The sequence below is a fragment of the Pogona vitticeps genome, chromosome 1 (assembly GCF_051106095.1).
Source record: "Pogona vitticeps strain Pit_001003342236 chromosome 1, PviZW2.1, whole genome shotgun sequence".
NCBI classification, from domain to species: Eukaryota; Metazoa; Chordata; class Lepidosauria; order Squamata; family Agamidae; genus Pogona; species Pogona vitticeps.
The window spans coordinates 342,491,198-342,507,190 of record NC_135783.1 but is presented as its reverse complement, the minus strand read 5'-3'; positions in this window follow the sequence as shown (position 1 = coordinate 342,507,190).

The window sequence follows — 15,993 nt, the reverse complement described above, 5'->3', positions numbered from 1 at the left end:
GAAAAAAAGCTTCCTCTGCCCCTCTGCGGAGGAGCAGAGGAAGTGTTCATTTTGTCAATATCCTGAAGTGGCTTGGTTATTAAGCCACTTTTCCATATCCGAAATTCAAACTGGAAGGTCCTAGACCAAATTGGGTTGCTTGAGCTTCAATATGTCATTAAGATGTGAGGTTTGCATCCAGATTTTATATTGCAGTGTTAACCTACCCTAAGCAACCCTATTTAACCTGGACCAACCTGTTCCAAAAGGATCCGTGAAACATGCAGAAAGCAATGGCAGTCTCTTGACCCCCAGCTTGTTTCATGGGCAGTTGTCAAGTTAAGGAATGGTTTCATTTTCTACAATACAGTAAAACTATATTCTTTTGGAAGGGAAATAAGGACTATTGCTGTAATTCAGTCCCAGTCATCAGTTTCAATTTTTATTTTATATTTTTCATCATCCATCTTTTGGAAGACCTGACATTAAAAAAAAAAAACACCAAGAAGCCATCTCGTCTGTCACACCTGCACATTGTCCAGACATGAAATTAATTTATGGGCTGTGATGAAATGTATTTTTCTAATTAGAGATGGGTTATGTAGTCATGTCTTAACCATAGAGGAATCCATTTTGAGTCTGACACAGGCTAAGTTCTGGAAAATTACTAGTAGTTATTTTCAGCTTTTCTTATCGCCGCAGCTGGAGAGGAAAACACGGCAGAGTCAAAATATCTCTAACCTGAATGATAAACAATTCTTTGGTGTTGGTGGGAAAGTAGGGCGTACCCTATGCTAATTCTTGCCTTCGTGATTGGTTGAGTATGTCAGGAGGGGGCAGGTTGGAGAAATTTACAAGAGGTTGGAAAAAGTAACTTGAGAGAGAGAAGAGAGTTTTGGGGTTTCTGAAAACATGGCGTCGCATTTCTTTGATCCAAGCGAAGGAACCTAATTCAACAATATGGACTGCGTAAGAATATCGTTTGCTTACCTTAGTTTATAGTTTAGTTTTTGTTTTGTTTTACTAGTTAACTTTTATAGAAGGTGCTGAACCATTATGCTGTTGCTTATAAATGAAACTGTAGAGAAATGTTTTCTTTGTTCACTTAAATAAACTTCTGTTGTTTAATAATTGGCCTTTCTAGTCCTTTGAACAGAACAGTTTCCTTATAGATAATTAATTTGGCTTACGTTACCAAAATTGAGTCATTAAACAGTAAAGATACGGTATTGAGTGATTCCTTTTAATAAAATCGAAACAGACTTTAAATGCAGGCTGCCAAGAGTTCATGTCCCAGGAACTGTGTTGACTCAAGCAGTTTAATTTCGAATGGGAGTGAATGGGGCCTGGATTTTCCTGTTTCGTGGTTTTTGATCTCATTTATGGGACCAATAACTCACATGGTGGCAGCGGTGGGATGATCCACGGGCCTGATTTGCAACCTGATTTCAGTAGTGTTACACCCGGGCTTTCTCTTTACACACAGTTTGCTTTGGATTTATCCAGATGCTGTGGTAAATTGAAGCTGAGGGTCAGGCACGGACTGCTTTCAGTTTGAAACAAAGCAGCAACACAGCGTGGGTTGTCCTGCTAACTGGTTAAATATTTTTTTTTCCTCTGCTCTATTTCTTTTCAACTGAAGCCCTGGCTGGAAAGGGTCAGTTGTGGGGGCGGATTCTGTTAAAGGACTAGGTGTAAATTTCTAAAGTAAGCTTTTTCGTTGCTAGGCACAGCTAAGGCACGGCACCTTATCAGGGTTTTCAGGGCAGTTTTATGGCTGGCGGTAATTTATTGCCGAAACAGTGGGAGGTTTACAGCTTAGCGGCTGCAAGCAGTCAACATGGCTCAGCATGTTACTGAGAGGAGAACTGGCCGGAGGAAAACATCCAGCGAATTGAGGTTGTTGATGGAGGAATCGGAGGGAGAACAATCAATTGTGGAAGATTCGGTTGAAGAAGACCAATTGGATTTACAAATGGCTGGGTACCCCCAGGAGTTTGACCCATTGCCTATTCCAAGCCGGAGAGATTCCAGAGGGCGAGCGGAGGAGCAACATCCCCGACCTACAGAGGAAGCCGTTGGTGAGAATCCGTCTGGTGCGGGGGGGCGGAATCCACCCACACCGATGCCCGCGACTGAGGAACTGACCCAGCTGGTTGCAGATCTAGTGAGGACCCAAAAGGAGTTTGTTAACACTTTGAATCAGGCTGAGAAAGTGAAGAATAAGTGCAGGGAGCAAAAAGTGCAAGAGCTGCAGGAAAAGAGAAAGGCCAAACAGGCAATTAAAGACTCTATAGCCAGTGTGGATAGGGGAAGTCTACCTAGATACCAGGAGGGCGATTGTGTGTTGAGCTTCCTTAAGAATTTCGAGCAATCTTGCCAAGATTTGGAGATACCTAGAGAGTGGCTTCCCAAACTCCTTCGTACCCAAATTTCCGGTCAACTCGCCACAATCGTGGCCAAAGTGGCTGAGGAAGATTATGATTGGTCTGAATTAGTTTGGGTTATTAAACAGCGCTATGGTTATACAAAAGAGCTATTGAGGCAGAATTTTAGGAAAATCAAAAAACTGCCTAATGAGAGTTATGCAGCTTTAGCTGACAGGCTGGAATTTTTAGGAGACCAATGGCTGGACTCTTTGAAAATCAGATCTGTAGCAGATATGAGAAAGGCATTATTCATGGAGCAATTTATGAACTTGGTCCCTTTAGAGTTGAGGAGTTCTTTACTAGAGAGAGAATTTAAAGACCTCCAATCCCTTGCGCTGAGGACTGACGAATTGTTATCATTTAGAAAGCCTGAACCAGCGCCTAGAGCCAGAGCAGAGGCGCCTAGAGCAGAAGCACCTAAGAGACAAAGCCAGCCTGACTTTAAAAAGCCTTACCATCAAGAGTATAGACAGACTTCAACTGATCAGCGCAGGAGTTTAGCTCCAAATCAAAGCAGACCCACTTTTGCTTGTTTCAAATGCGGTGGCCCTCATCTACAAAAGGACTGTGCACTATCTCAAGGACCCCCTAGTCAAGCTAGGAAGTCAGATGTTAGGACACCGGTACCAGCGCCACGCAAATCCAAGGGAGGCACACCCAAAGTATCTCTGGTAAGCCCTAACACCCCAGAGAGTCAACAAGTACCAACTCAAGGCCAGACTGTCATGGGCACAGTGCCTAGACAGAATCAACCCAGTGGGAGTACTACCGCTTCACTAGCCAGTGATAGACAGGCAGCGGTAAATTACTACGTGCCTCAAATATTAGACGTTCGTGGAGGAGAACAAGCAGGAGTTATAAGACAGTCTCCACAGGGGAAAAAGTATACCCTAATGGACCCGGATTGCGTAATCCCTGAGTCTCAGAAAGAATGGGCTATGAGGACTTATTCTGAAGAGGTGATTTTGTATACTGATAAGGAACAGGTGGTTCTAAATGCTTACAGTGATTCTGGTGCTGAACTTTCTTCCATATCCCGAAAATTTTTGCACCCAGAACTGATTTTGGACAATTTAAGGTTACCCATTAGGACCTATGGTTCAGGAGAGGCGGGAGAACAACATATTCCTCTCGCGTTTGTGGAATTATCGTTCAAGAATTGGCGTGGTACTAAACTTTGCCTCACTCATGAGGGGAAACCTGACTTCTTGCTGGGAAATGACCTCACCTATTTGAATTTTAAGCAGAGTCAGGAAGGTCCTGCTGTTAAAGTGGTTACCCGTTCCCAAACCCAAAAAGCAGAGACTGGGAGTGTTTCTGATGAAGCTGTCCCTACTACAAACTTAGACCAGCAGCAACATCTAGTGGCAGAACAAGATAATGCAGCTAATACAGAAGTGGAAATAGAGGAATCAGTGCCTATGGGGTCAGCTGAGTTTAAAGTGAAGCAAATGACTGATCCCTCACTAGCTTCCTTGAGAGCACAAGCAGACGACTATGCTCAAAACCCAATAACACAGCAAGTTAACTTTGTGTGGGGCCAGAATGGACTTTTGTATAGAGAATATCATCCCAAATCACACTTGAACATGCAACCCACACAACAGCTAGTAGTACCACAGGAATACAGACTGAGGATTCTTGAATTAGCTCATGACAATCCATCTAGTGGTCACCAAGGTGTGCAAAAAACTTTAAAAAGAATTTCTCAGCATTTTTATTGGCCTGGTATTAACAAAAATGTGAAGGACTATGTCAGTTCATGTGACTATTGCCAAAAAACAGGTTATCAGACCGATAAGACGAAGTCGGAAATGTTCTTAATGGAAATACCTGATCAAGTTTTCCAATGTTTGCAAATGGATGTCATGGGACCTTTTGTTCCAACTAAGTCTAAAAAGAAATACATCATCTCTTTCATCTGCCAAGCTAGTCGTTGGATCGAGGCCTATGCATTGAGTAATCTAAGAGCTTCCACCATCGCACGCATCATCATAGACTTGTGCTCACGTATTGGAGTACCATCTCAGATAATTTGTGATCAGGCGGGGGCGTTTCGTAGCTCCTTAATGGACAAAATTTGTGAACTTAGTGGAATAGAAATAAAATTTAGCTCCGCCTATCATCCTGAAAGTCATGGGTTAATTGAGAGAGGTCAACAAACCTTACTGAGGATGATCAAGACCATGGTACAGGTGTATGGTAACATTTGGGACGATCTGTTACCATTTGTTTTATTTGCTTATCGAAGTTCTGCTCACACCTCTCTTGGTGGTTTCTCTCCAAGTGAAGTGGTATTTGGGAGGAATCTACAAGGACCTTTGGATTTCCTGAAATCTGATTGGGAAGGTGTGGTGAAAAGCAGCACAGTTCCAGTTGCTGATTTTGTCAGAAATCTGCAAGAAAAACTGTTAGCTGTGCAAGAATTGGCCAAAGACAATTTGCTAAATGCTCAATCAACCCAGAAACTCTACCATGACAGACATTCCAGACACAGGGAATTTGATGTGGGAGATTTGGTTCTTGTTTTAAACCCCCTCAGACCTTCTAAATTAGAAGTTGGCTGGGAAGGTCCAGGGGAAGTGGTACAGAAACTGGGGAATAACAATTATTTAATAAAAATGTTGAATTCTGATAAAAAGCCTGTAAGTTACCATGTCAATAGGTTGAAATTGTATAAAGACAGAACTGCAATGGTTTTGCAATATATGGTTGCTTGTCATCAGTCTGAATATGAGCCTGTTGATATGCTAGCTGAATTAGAAGATGCTGGTGATTGGGCTGACAACCTTGTTTTGACAGGTACCTCACTTCAGAAGGGAAAGCTGTACCAAATCTTAGAAAAATATCAAGATGTTTTTTCAGATAAGCCAGGTTACACAAATTTGGTCAGTCATGAAATTATCACTACCGATAATCAGCCAATTCGATCTAGTCCATACAGAGCAGTTGGTGATCATGCTCTACGGATTGAGCAAGAGATACAAAAGATGTTATCTCTGGATGTAATTGAGGAGTCATCATCCCCATACTCATCTCCAGTGGTTCTGGTTTCGAAAAAAGATTCTACTGGCAAGATTCTTGATGAGATAAGGTTCTGTGTGGATTACAGAAAGTTAAACAGTGTTACTGTTTCAGATCCTTATCCATTGCCAAGAATGGATCATTTAATTGAAAAATTGGCCAAGGCAAATTTTATCAGCATAATTGACTTAAAGAATGCTTACTGGCAGCTGGATTTAGCCGAAAATTCACGAGATAAGACCGCTTTTATCACTCATGTGGGCACTTTTAGATTCAAAAGGCTACCATTTGGATTGAAAAACGCAGGAGCGTCATTTCAGAGAATGATAGATAAAGTTTTAAAAGGTCTACCTTTTGCTAGTGCTTATCTTGATGATGTTGCTATTTTCAGTTCTGATTTTGACTCTCATATGTCTCATGTTGAAACTGTATTGTCTAGAATTCATCAAGCTGGTCTTACTGTCAAAGCTAGTAAATGTCAATGGATGAAAGGGAAGGTCACATATTTGGGTCATTTGGTTGGTCAAGGTGAAATTCATACTCTGCAAGCCAAAGTTCAAGCTATCAATGATTGGCCTATTCCAAAAACCAAGAAACAAGTGCGTTCATTTTTAGGTGTAGTTGGCTATTACAGGAAATTCATCCCTGATTTCAGTGAATTGGCTACACCTCTGACAGAGCTAACTAAGAAGAGACAGCCTGTCAAAGTTAATTGGACCCCGAGTGCCAAGGGGCTTTTGAGGCCTTAAAAGCGAAGATTATTCATGCCCCTATACTGAAATCACCTGATTTTGATAAGCCTTTCATTTTGCAAACCGATGCTTCAGAATTTGGATTAGGAGCTATTTTGTTACAGCAAGGGGAGGATGGGAATCTATATCCTATCTCATACTTCTCTAGAAAGCTCTTGGAGAGAGAGAGACATTATGCAATCCTTGAAAAAGAGGCTCTTTCTATATATTGGTCTCTTAATCTTTTACGACCTTATCTATGGGGGCGTAAATTTACACTCCAAACTGATCATAGGGCCTTAGTTTGGTTACAAAAGATGAAGTCTCAGAACCAAAAATTGTTAAGATGGAGTTTAGCATTGCAGGATTTTGATTTTGAAGTTCAACATATACCTGGAAAGCTAAATGTGGTGGCAGATGGACTTTCCAGGATGTACTGTGAAGATCCAGATGTTCCTGACCGCTAAAGAAGATGGAAGACGGTTGGAGTAGTTACTGGAGCTAATGAACTAACATGCTTGTTTCCTTTTTGTATATCTGAATGGTGTGCCGAGAGATTGTATTGCTGTATTGTTTGTTATAATCCATATATAATCATTTACTTTTAGTTGTTTTATCAATTTACTTCAAATTAGCTCAGAATAACTGTTCTGAATTTAGAAGAAATTTAGCGGGGGTGTGTGATGAAATGTATTTTTCTAATTAGAGATGGGTTATGTAGTCATGTCTTAACCATAGAGGAATCCATTTTGAGTCTGACACAGGCTAAGTTCTGGAAAATTACTAGTAGTTATTTTCAGCTTTTCTTATCGCCGCAGCTGGAGAGGAAAACACGGCAGAGTCAAAATATCTCTAACCTGAATGATAAACAATTCTTTGGTGTTGGTGGGAAAGTAGGGCGTACCCTATGCTAATTCTTGCCTTCGTGATTGGTTGAGTATGTCAGGAGGGGGCAGGTTGGAGAAATTTACAAGAGGTTGGAAAAAGTAACTTGAGAGAGAGAAGAGAGTTTTGGGGTTTCTGAAAACATGGCGTCGCATTTCTTTGATCCAAGCGAAGGAACCTAATTCAACAATATGGACTGCGTAAGAATATCGTTTGCTTACCTTAGTTTATAGTTTAGTTTTTGTTTTGTTTTACTAGTTAACTTTTATAGAAGGTGCTGAACCATTATGCTGTTGCTTAGAAATGAAACTGTAGAGAAATGTTTTCTTTGTTCACTTAAATAAACTTCTGTTGTTTAATAATTGGCCTTTCTAGTCCTTTGAACAGAACAGTTTCCTTATAGATAATTAATTTGGCTTACGTTACCAAAATTGAGTCATTAAACAGTAAAGATACGGTATTGAGTGATTCCTTTTAATAAAATCGAAACAGACTTTAAATGCAGGCTGCCAAGAGTTCATGTCCCAGGAACTGTGTTGACTCAAGCAGTTTAATTTCGAATGGGAGTGAATGGGGCCTGGATTTTCCTGTTTCGTGGTTTTTGATCTCATTTATGGGACCAATAACTCACATGGGCCATCTTCCAGTACACGAGCATCACTGAAATGCTTTCTAATTGTGAGCCTTTTTGTTATTTGACAGAAACGATGTGCTATTCCTTGTCCATCTCGAACTGTAATATTTTCTCACTGTCCAGTTAGGGCTTTAAAGAGGCTTTTGCTGCCATCACCTTTCCTAAGAAGGTCTTCACAATCACCCCTGCAAAGAGACCCTTCGAAAGAGAGGGAAAGGGGTTAAGTCAGTTAAAATCCAATGAAATTTCTGTTCAGCAGTCCCAGCAGTGTGAAAAATTGAGAGAAAAAGCTGAGGTTCGTGAAGGGTAGACTAATTTCAATCAAGTTTCTCCAAGAGTGTGAATGCCAGAGAGTGATTGGATCACAAAACTCATCATCTGTCCCTCTTTGAGCATGGCTTCATTGTTAACCTTTACATTACAACTCGATTCCCTCTTTGAAAAATAATTCAAAAAAAAATTTTTTTTGAGTGGGTTATTTATTTATTTTAATGCTTCCTTCCTGAAATCAGCTGCAATTTTTCTCTTTTGAAAAGCAAAAGGCTCAATTTTGAGTGAGTGAGAGCAGTGTCATTACAGGAAACAATGAATTCTTCCCTCAGTTTCTGCAAGACAATCCAGAAGAGACACCCTTTCTTCGGAATTATTTCAAGCGTTTTCAAATCATTTTCAGAGAGGTTGAGAATTTTTGATGGCCTGTTCATGATGAGTCTTTTTTATTCCATTTCATTTTTGTCCCTTGCGGGTCTTGAGAATTCTGTATAAAGGAACAGCAGTCTGCAGGTCTCAAGCCTAATTTCGAAAGCCCTCTTCAAGTGCATGCTTTTAGGTTCTGGAAAGAGTGATTGGTCTTCCTGCCAATCCCAATGCTCCATGGCATGGTGGTCGGAGAGCCAGGATAGAAAGAGGAAGAAATAGAAAGTGGTGATGGCGAAAAGAGAGTGGCAGAGAAGGAGAAGGAGAAAGAGACTGTCAAATGAAGAGTCGCATATCAAAAACTCCAAAATTACCCTGGAATTTTAGGAATCTGCCTTCTGACAAGCTCCTTATGGAAGCATGATGGAGAATGATATCACAGAGAGGGAGAAAAGTGTGACAGAAAGAAAGAGAGGTAACTGAGAAACAACCACCACCACCAAACAACAATATGGGGAATTGACATTTCAATTCCAGATGCCAGAGTTGAAGATAAAGAATTAGAAAAACTAACAAAGTACAGAAACTGAGCAATTGAAATATCTCACTTGTTGATGAAACATACCTCCAATGGTCCCTGCAGTCACCGAGGCTTTGGGAACAATATCAAGAAATTTCATACAGTATTATAAGCAGTTGCAGATCTAAGAAATAACATCATAAGAGCTACAGAAAATGGCAATATTAGGAACAGCTTATATATTACGTTGACATTTAACAGATACTTAGGTTTTGGTCTAAAATTTGTATATGTTCTATAATACCTGTCAATATTTTGAACAATTTTGATTGACTGGACTTGGTATTTTTGAATCATCATCATCATCATCATCATCATCATCATCATGTGCTGTCAAGTCAGTTCTGACGTACGATGACACACAAGATTTGAAAAATAAAGAGTCTCAAAAAGAGAGAAAGAAGTGTCAAAGATAAAGGGGTGTTGGAAAGAGAGCTATTTATTTTTGCCTCGGATTACACCCACAGCTGGTATGTGACCTTTCCCCAATATATTGCCCACAAAGGGAGTTGGTCCTCAGCAGTGCTAAGCTTCCAACTTGCACTAGATGGATGTTCGAGGAGGGCTCTTCTTGGTTCCCAACCTTGGGCGATCCAGATAGACCTTGGACTGCAATTCCCAAAAGCCTTCACCACTAGCTGTGCTGGCTGGGTTCTTCTGGGAATTGCAGTGCAAGAACACTTGAGTAACCCAAGGTTGGGATCTACTGTCCTACAGCAATGTTGTTCCTTTGTTATTTATATTTAAATTTAGGGGCTGCTTTTCTTCCCTAGGCAACTTACTAACACGGATCTGAAATATAACCGCAGGAACAAAAAAAAAGCCAGTCAAAATATCATACAACTGATTAAGAATTTTGTTTATAAAAGGAAAGAATCATAGAACTGTAGAATAATTGAGTTGGAAGGCCATTGAGTCTAATCCCCTGCTCAATGCAGGAATCCAAATCAAAGCAGATCACACAGATAATAGTCCAATTTTCTCTTGAGTGTCTCTAGCGTTGGAGCACTCACCACCTCCCGAAATCATTGGTTCCATTGTCGTACTACTCTAACAGTTCCTGATATTCAGCCTAAATCCATCTTCTTGTAGTCAAACTACATAGTCCATTACTATGTATCTTGCACGCTTGGATGATCAAGAACAGATCCTGCCCCTGCTCTGTATGACTACTTTTCAAGTATTTGCAGAAAAGAAAGGCATCTGAAAATCCAAGCAGAGGGAGACTCTGAGAGCATGTTGGTACCAAATGAGCTTTTCAGCTGTGATATTAAGAAAACATAGGGAGAGGGAGGACTGGCCAACCATGTGCCTTTTACCATTTGTGTGTGCTGCAGACACCGAAGCATTCAATCAGATGCTTAAAGACCAAATCCATGCAGACTTACCATCAGACAAAAAACAGATGTTGTCGTCAATTTGGTTAAAGCAGGCAGCCAGCAAAGAGACATCTGGATTGTTTAATTTGCTCGTTTCGGTGGAGACAGAGATCATTCTTAATGCTGCATTCTGAAGTCGGAGGTTTGCTGTAATAATGGGCGCTGGCAGAGCTACAAACGGGGAATTAAATCTAATCCAATCGGGATGTTACCAATGCATGTAAAACTGCTTTTCGACTTCCAAGGGTCAAACAGGTTTTAATCCTCCCGACATTCATAGCAGGAATGATGGTGATGGCTGCTCTGATTGTGTATGGCACGGGAAGGAATTACGATATTTTAATAGCTCAGTCTGGAGAAAAAGCAAGAATAGAAAATGACTCCAAAAATTGGTCCTAGTGGCTGGCTACAAACTGTTGACCCACACAATGCAAAGTTGAGCAAGTGACTATCAGAGAGAGAGAGAGAGAGGGGATAAATGTGGGGAAAGTTACTATTTTAGACTACAATTCAAAAGGGGGGGGACATCCCAACTAACATGGTCAGTAACGGATCGATCATAAAGGGCAACATGCTAGCAATGAATAGGGCTCAAGATTGCTGTCAATGGGGTCAGAGCTGAAAGCAGGTGGGCATGCCCCATTCAGCTTCCCCTCTGTCTGTCTGTCCACCTCTCTCTGGGTCACTACTCTTTCTCTCTTCCTCTCCTCTTCCTGCCTAGGAAGAGGTAGGTGTGGCCCTCTGATTTCCTTGGGATAAAAGTGGGGGAAGGCAGATGTGATCTAAACCCTTATGAGAGGGATGTGGGTGTCTTAATGTGCAAATTTCACCTTCTGTTTCTAGAGGGTGAAATCTGAGCTCACAGCACTTCTCATCATCACCAATGATCCCTCAAGAAATGTCCCGGATGGAGAGGCTCCACTAAAGCTCTGGGCAAACAGTTGATGAGTTTTATGATGGGCCAGTTTCTCCAAAACTGTAGATACAGCAGTGGCTGCTGGTGACACCATTGTTATGGTGGGAGTGGACAGTGTAGTTGGGGCTAAAGTTTAAGTAACCACTCAGACTTTAATGCAGTGAGGGAAACCAAGAGCAATGATGAGTCTGGACTCCTAGCAGAGTCAACCAAGGTGGAATGGACAAAGGTATACTATACATTATACTGAGATGCATCCACCCTCTTCAGGAGTTACAGCCACATAAGCAGAAGAGAAGGAATCATTCCAGTGATGAGAGAAAGTCCTGGAGAGCAGTTACTGGGCTCTAGCAGTACTGGAAGGTGACACTGGCAGCGGATTTTAACAGATCATGACAGTGACACTAAAGTACTAATTCTTGTTAGTATTGTGGAGAAGAATGCCACGGTAAAACATATGGTAAATCTCAAAAAGCTTTGTGACAAGGTTCACCTTCTGGAGTAGAAGATGTTCAATTAGATGCAGGGGAAGAGCAAATGACACGTACCAATAATGCTGTTGTTAATGAGACAACTAGGTTAATACTCAAAGGATGTCTAGGTTGCTCATGTGCCCAAAGGCAATAGGAAATTCCATGCTGTGTGACATATACATTTAGAATATGGAGAGTGAAAAGTATGAATGAAACTAAGCTTGAAATTGTAAAGTCTGAATTGTAAAACATGAAATGGGTTGAAATCTTGTTGGCATAAATATGCCTGCAGAAGGCAATTTTCAGAAATTAAACATTTCCTAATTCTGTCCCTTGGTTGCCACAGCATCTATGTAATACCTTTCATCATGTGGGATGGGAGGTGGACGACTTTAATTATTGAAATCACCACCCCAGTAATGTTGGAAGGAGAAGCTGTATTCTCTCTGTAGGGAAAAAAAAACAGGCACAGAATCTGTGTACCATGAAGTATAAATATAAAAAATGAGAATGAAGTTGAAAAATAACACTAAAACAATCACAGTACCAACTTATAATTTATACAGCATTCATGAAGAATTTAACAATTTAAAGGACAGGTCTGTATTACTAAATTCCACTAAGCACTAATCAGAACTGTAGATTGAAATGAGTTATATGATTAGATAAAAATGTGAAAAGATTATTCGCGTGCTCAAAAGAAAAGAAATGGATGACTGATGAAACACATTTGTTTATTATGAATGAAAAGCAAAAAAAATGATCAGGTCTGAATTCTAGATGTAATTTTTCAGTAACTTGCATATGGGGATAAAGAGAACTTCACACATCAGGGTGTTTGTATGGATGTGAAAGAAGTCAAGAAAAAAAAAAAGAAAATTGGTTCATTTGAAATATGATAACTTTATCGATACTAGGGACTTTATTAAAAAGGCAAATAAATGGGTTATAGATTGAATCAAGCCTGAGTTCCCACTAGAAACTAAAATGACTAAACTGAAGCTACTGTGATTTGGACAAACCATGATAAGGCAAGATTCACTGGAAAAATAATAATAACGGCAGGAAAATGGGGAAGGACCAGGGGAAAAGGAGAACTGAAAATAAGATGGGTTGTTTCAATGAAGGAAGCATCCACATTTGACTTTGGAAGGGCTGAACAGGCCCGTTAAGGATATAACTTTTTGAAGACCATGAATTAATCACCACATCATTAGTAACTTGATGCTCCATATCAACAACACTATTTTAATCTAAACCAGGGGTCTACAAACTTTTGAGCTTGAGGGCCACATTGTATATTTTTCACATTTTTGAGGGCCAAACGAATGTGTCCACATGCATATGCGTGGCCAAGCAGCCGCCTGCACCCCCGCCCGGATGTCCACCTGCCCCCCCCACACACACACACACCTCACTCGCCCATACAAGGCCAGCTGGATGTGGTCTACAGGCCGTAGTTTGGAGACCCCTTGTCTAAACTATACAGGAGCCATCCAAGCTACTAAACATATTTTAGAGGTAGGGTTAAGCCAGTTAAATAGCCCCTGCAAAGTTCCAACCAAAACTTGGAATGGACATATATATCTCCCAATACTGGAGTCACTAACCTCCTATTGCACTGCTTTGATAAAAGGACTGTTATGCTGAAAATACTGCTTTTGTCATTGCTCCACAAATGTCAGAGAGATTTTTTGAAACATATATCAACTGCACTCCTCCCCCCTCTCTCTGTATGAATGCTTGTGTGTGTTCACCCTACATTCAAAGCTACAAGTGCTCAGTGGGGCATAAACCCTATCAGGGTTGGGTACCTGGGAATTCCCACTTAAAGATACAAAACCTTGATTATAGGGAAAGGACATGGAGATAAAGAACACCATGAGGGAAAGCAAGGGCACACTGATCACAGGCCGGAAGGCGGTTGCCAGTATTTTAATAAACATACCTGACCCTGAAATCTGATTTGGCTTGCTACACCATGATGTCTTGCTACACATTTCCTTTAACGACCTTTTCAAATCTCAAGTCCTAATATGAACAGGACGGGCTTGCATGTCAGGTTCTGTGGTACTTCTCAGAGAGTCAAAGGAATCTCATTATATCCAACAGTTCATACTTTCAAGTTCAGTTAGTTATAAATTAATTCAATTCATTTAATTTAATTGGGTATTTAAGTAAGTAAAATCATGGTTGTTCTGGGTTTTTCGGGCTCTTTGGCCATGTTCTGAAGGTTGTTCTTCCTGATGTTTTGACAGTCTCTGTGGCCGGCATCTTCAGAGGACAACAACCTGTGCTCTGGTGTAGTTGGCTTGGGAGTGGAATACTTATAGCTGTGAGATGGGCTTTTGTCTTTTTCTGTAGATGGGTGATTAGTGTATCTTGTTGTGGGTGTCCATGTAAAATAAGAGGTTTTTAGCACTCTGCTACAGATCCATGCACACCTCTCTGTTTACACTTTACCTTCCAGCCATGCTCACTTTTTCTGCATCTCTTTTGCATGCAAAAGACAAACCCCCATTTTAAAAAAAGGAGGAAACAAAAGGAAAAAAAACACAACATGTCTTTTGTTGCTCTCTTAAGTGTTCAATTTGCTGATATCCAGAAGTGTCTTATTTACAAAGCCCTTCACAATATCAGAAATTCAAACTGGAAGGCGCCTTGGCAGTTTTGACAGCTGCAAAACTCAATTTCCAGTGACCACATATGCTGGGAATGGATCACATTAGAGCACAGCAACCCATACCAAAAAAAGTAGAAGTTCCTTGCAGGGATTCAAAAAGGTGCAGGATGAGGTGCCCCTAGGGCAAAAATTGGAGCAAATTGGTCCACTCATCATGTAGACGCTAGAAAAAAAAGAGTGGATGAATCCACCCCAGCAGCACACCAAACACCTGGTTTTATGCATTATCTCTTACATGTATCAAACATGGCTCAAGTACAGCACATGGTCAAAAGAAACTGTAACTACAATGACACAATAACTTCTTTTTTATTTTTAAAATTACACATTTAGGATGGAAGGAAATCATGCCCAGCATGCAATATTTCGACCCTGCTTGTCAACGTTTATTTTTTTTTTTAATAGGATATGTTTGTTGGTCACTCAAACCAACTTCTATTTCCTAATTCCTTCATTTCTGGCTCATGCTTCCTCATAAAATAAGTCAGACATGCATTTGTCTCAGGCTACCATTAGGAGAAACAGGATTCGTTCCACGCCATCATAAAGAAAAGAGGAAATGAAAGGGTGAACAAAAGTTGCTTTTTTGAGGGCTACAAAGTCCTGAAGTTACATAAAGTTAGTAAAGTCAGTGAAATCGAGGTTTGTGCAGGTTTTCGGTAAATTACCACTGCGAGTTGTAGATAATTAACTAGGCGTCAGAGCACATCTCGCAGTCAAGTGGACTATCTTGCCTTGCAACCAAGACAGACACCCAATTTATTATAATTTAGCTGCAATTAGCCGCAACAAGTTTAAAATTCTGGCCAGTAAATGGTCGTAGGTACAGTGGTGCCTTGCTAGACAGTTACCCCACATGACAGTTTTTTCGCTAGACATTGACTTTTTGCGATCGCTATAGTAATTCGCAAAACAGTGATTCCTATGGGGGAATTTCGCTGGACAATGTTTGGTCCCTGCTTCGCAAACCGATTTTCGCTAGACGACAATTTTGACAGCTCCCTCTGCGCTCGCAAAACAGGTGTTTTCGGGACCTAAGCTTCGCAAGACAGTGATTTAAACAGCTGATCAGCGATTCGCAAAGCGGCTTTCCTATGGCAGATCTTCGCTAGACAACTATGATTCTTCCCCATTGGAACATATTAAACAGGTTTCAATGCATTCCAATGGGGAAATGCTTTTCGCTAGACAATGATTTTGCTAAACAGCAATTTCAGTGGAATGGATTATCATTGTCTAGCGAGGCACCACTGTAGAGATGGTCAGAACTGCTGGTTCAGCAGTTTGTGCCAGTTTCTCAGCAGATCAAGTGTTCGGCGGTTCCCAGCCCCGACTCCCCCAAAGGGTGCCCACTCAGAGGCAGCACTCTGGCTTTCCTGCCCCACGTCTTCTAGACACTGCCTGCTGAGTGAGTACCTGCCAGAGGAGGCAGGGGTAGGAAGTGCTGAACACCTGTTTGGCTGAGAAATGAACGGGCGATTCGTGCCCATCTCTAGTCATGAGTGACCACAGACACAACACTGCCTCTCTCTTCCCCTTTCTTTCCCCTTCTCACCAGAGTTTAGACATTCTTCTTTGGAGGTCAATATCCCACTTGTTCCTTTCACTCATACAGCTGTCAGTTGCGTGGATTTTTGGACAGTT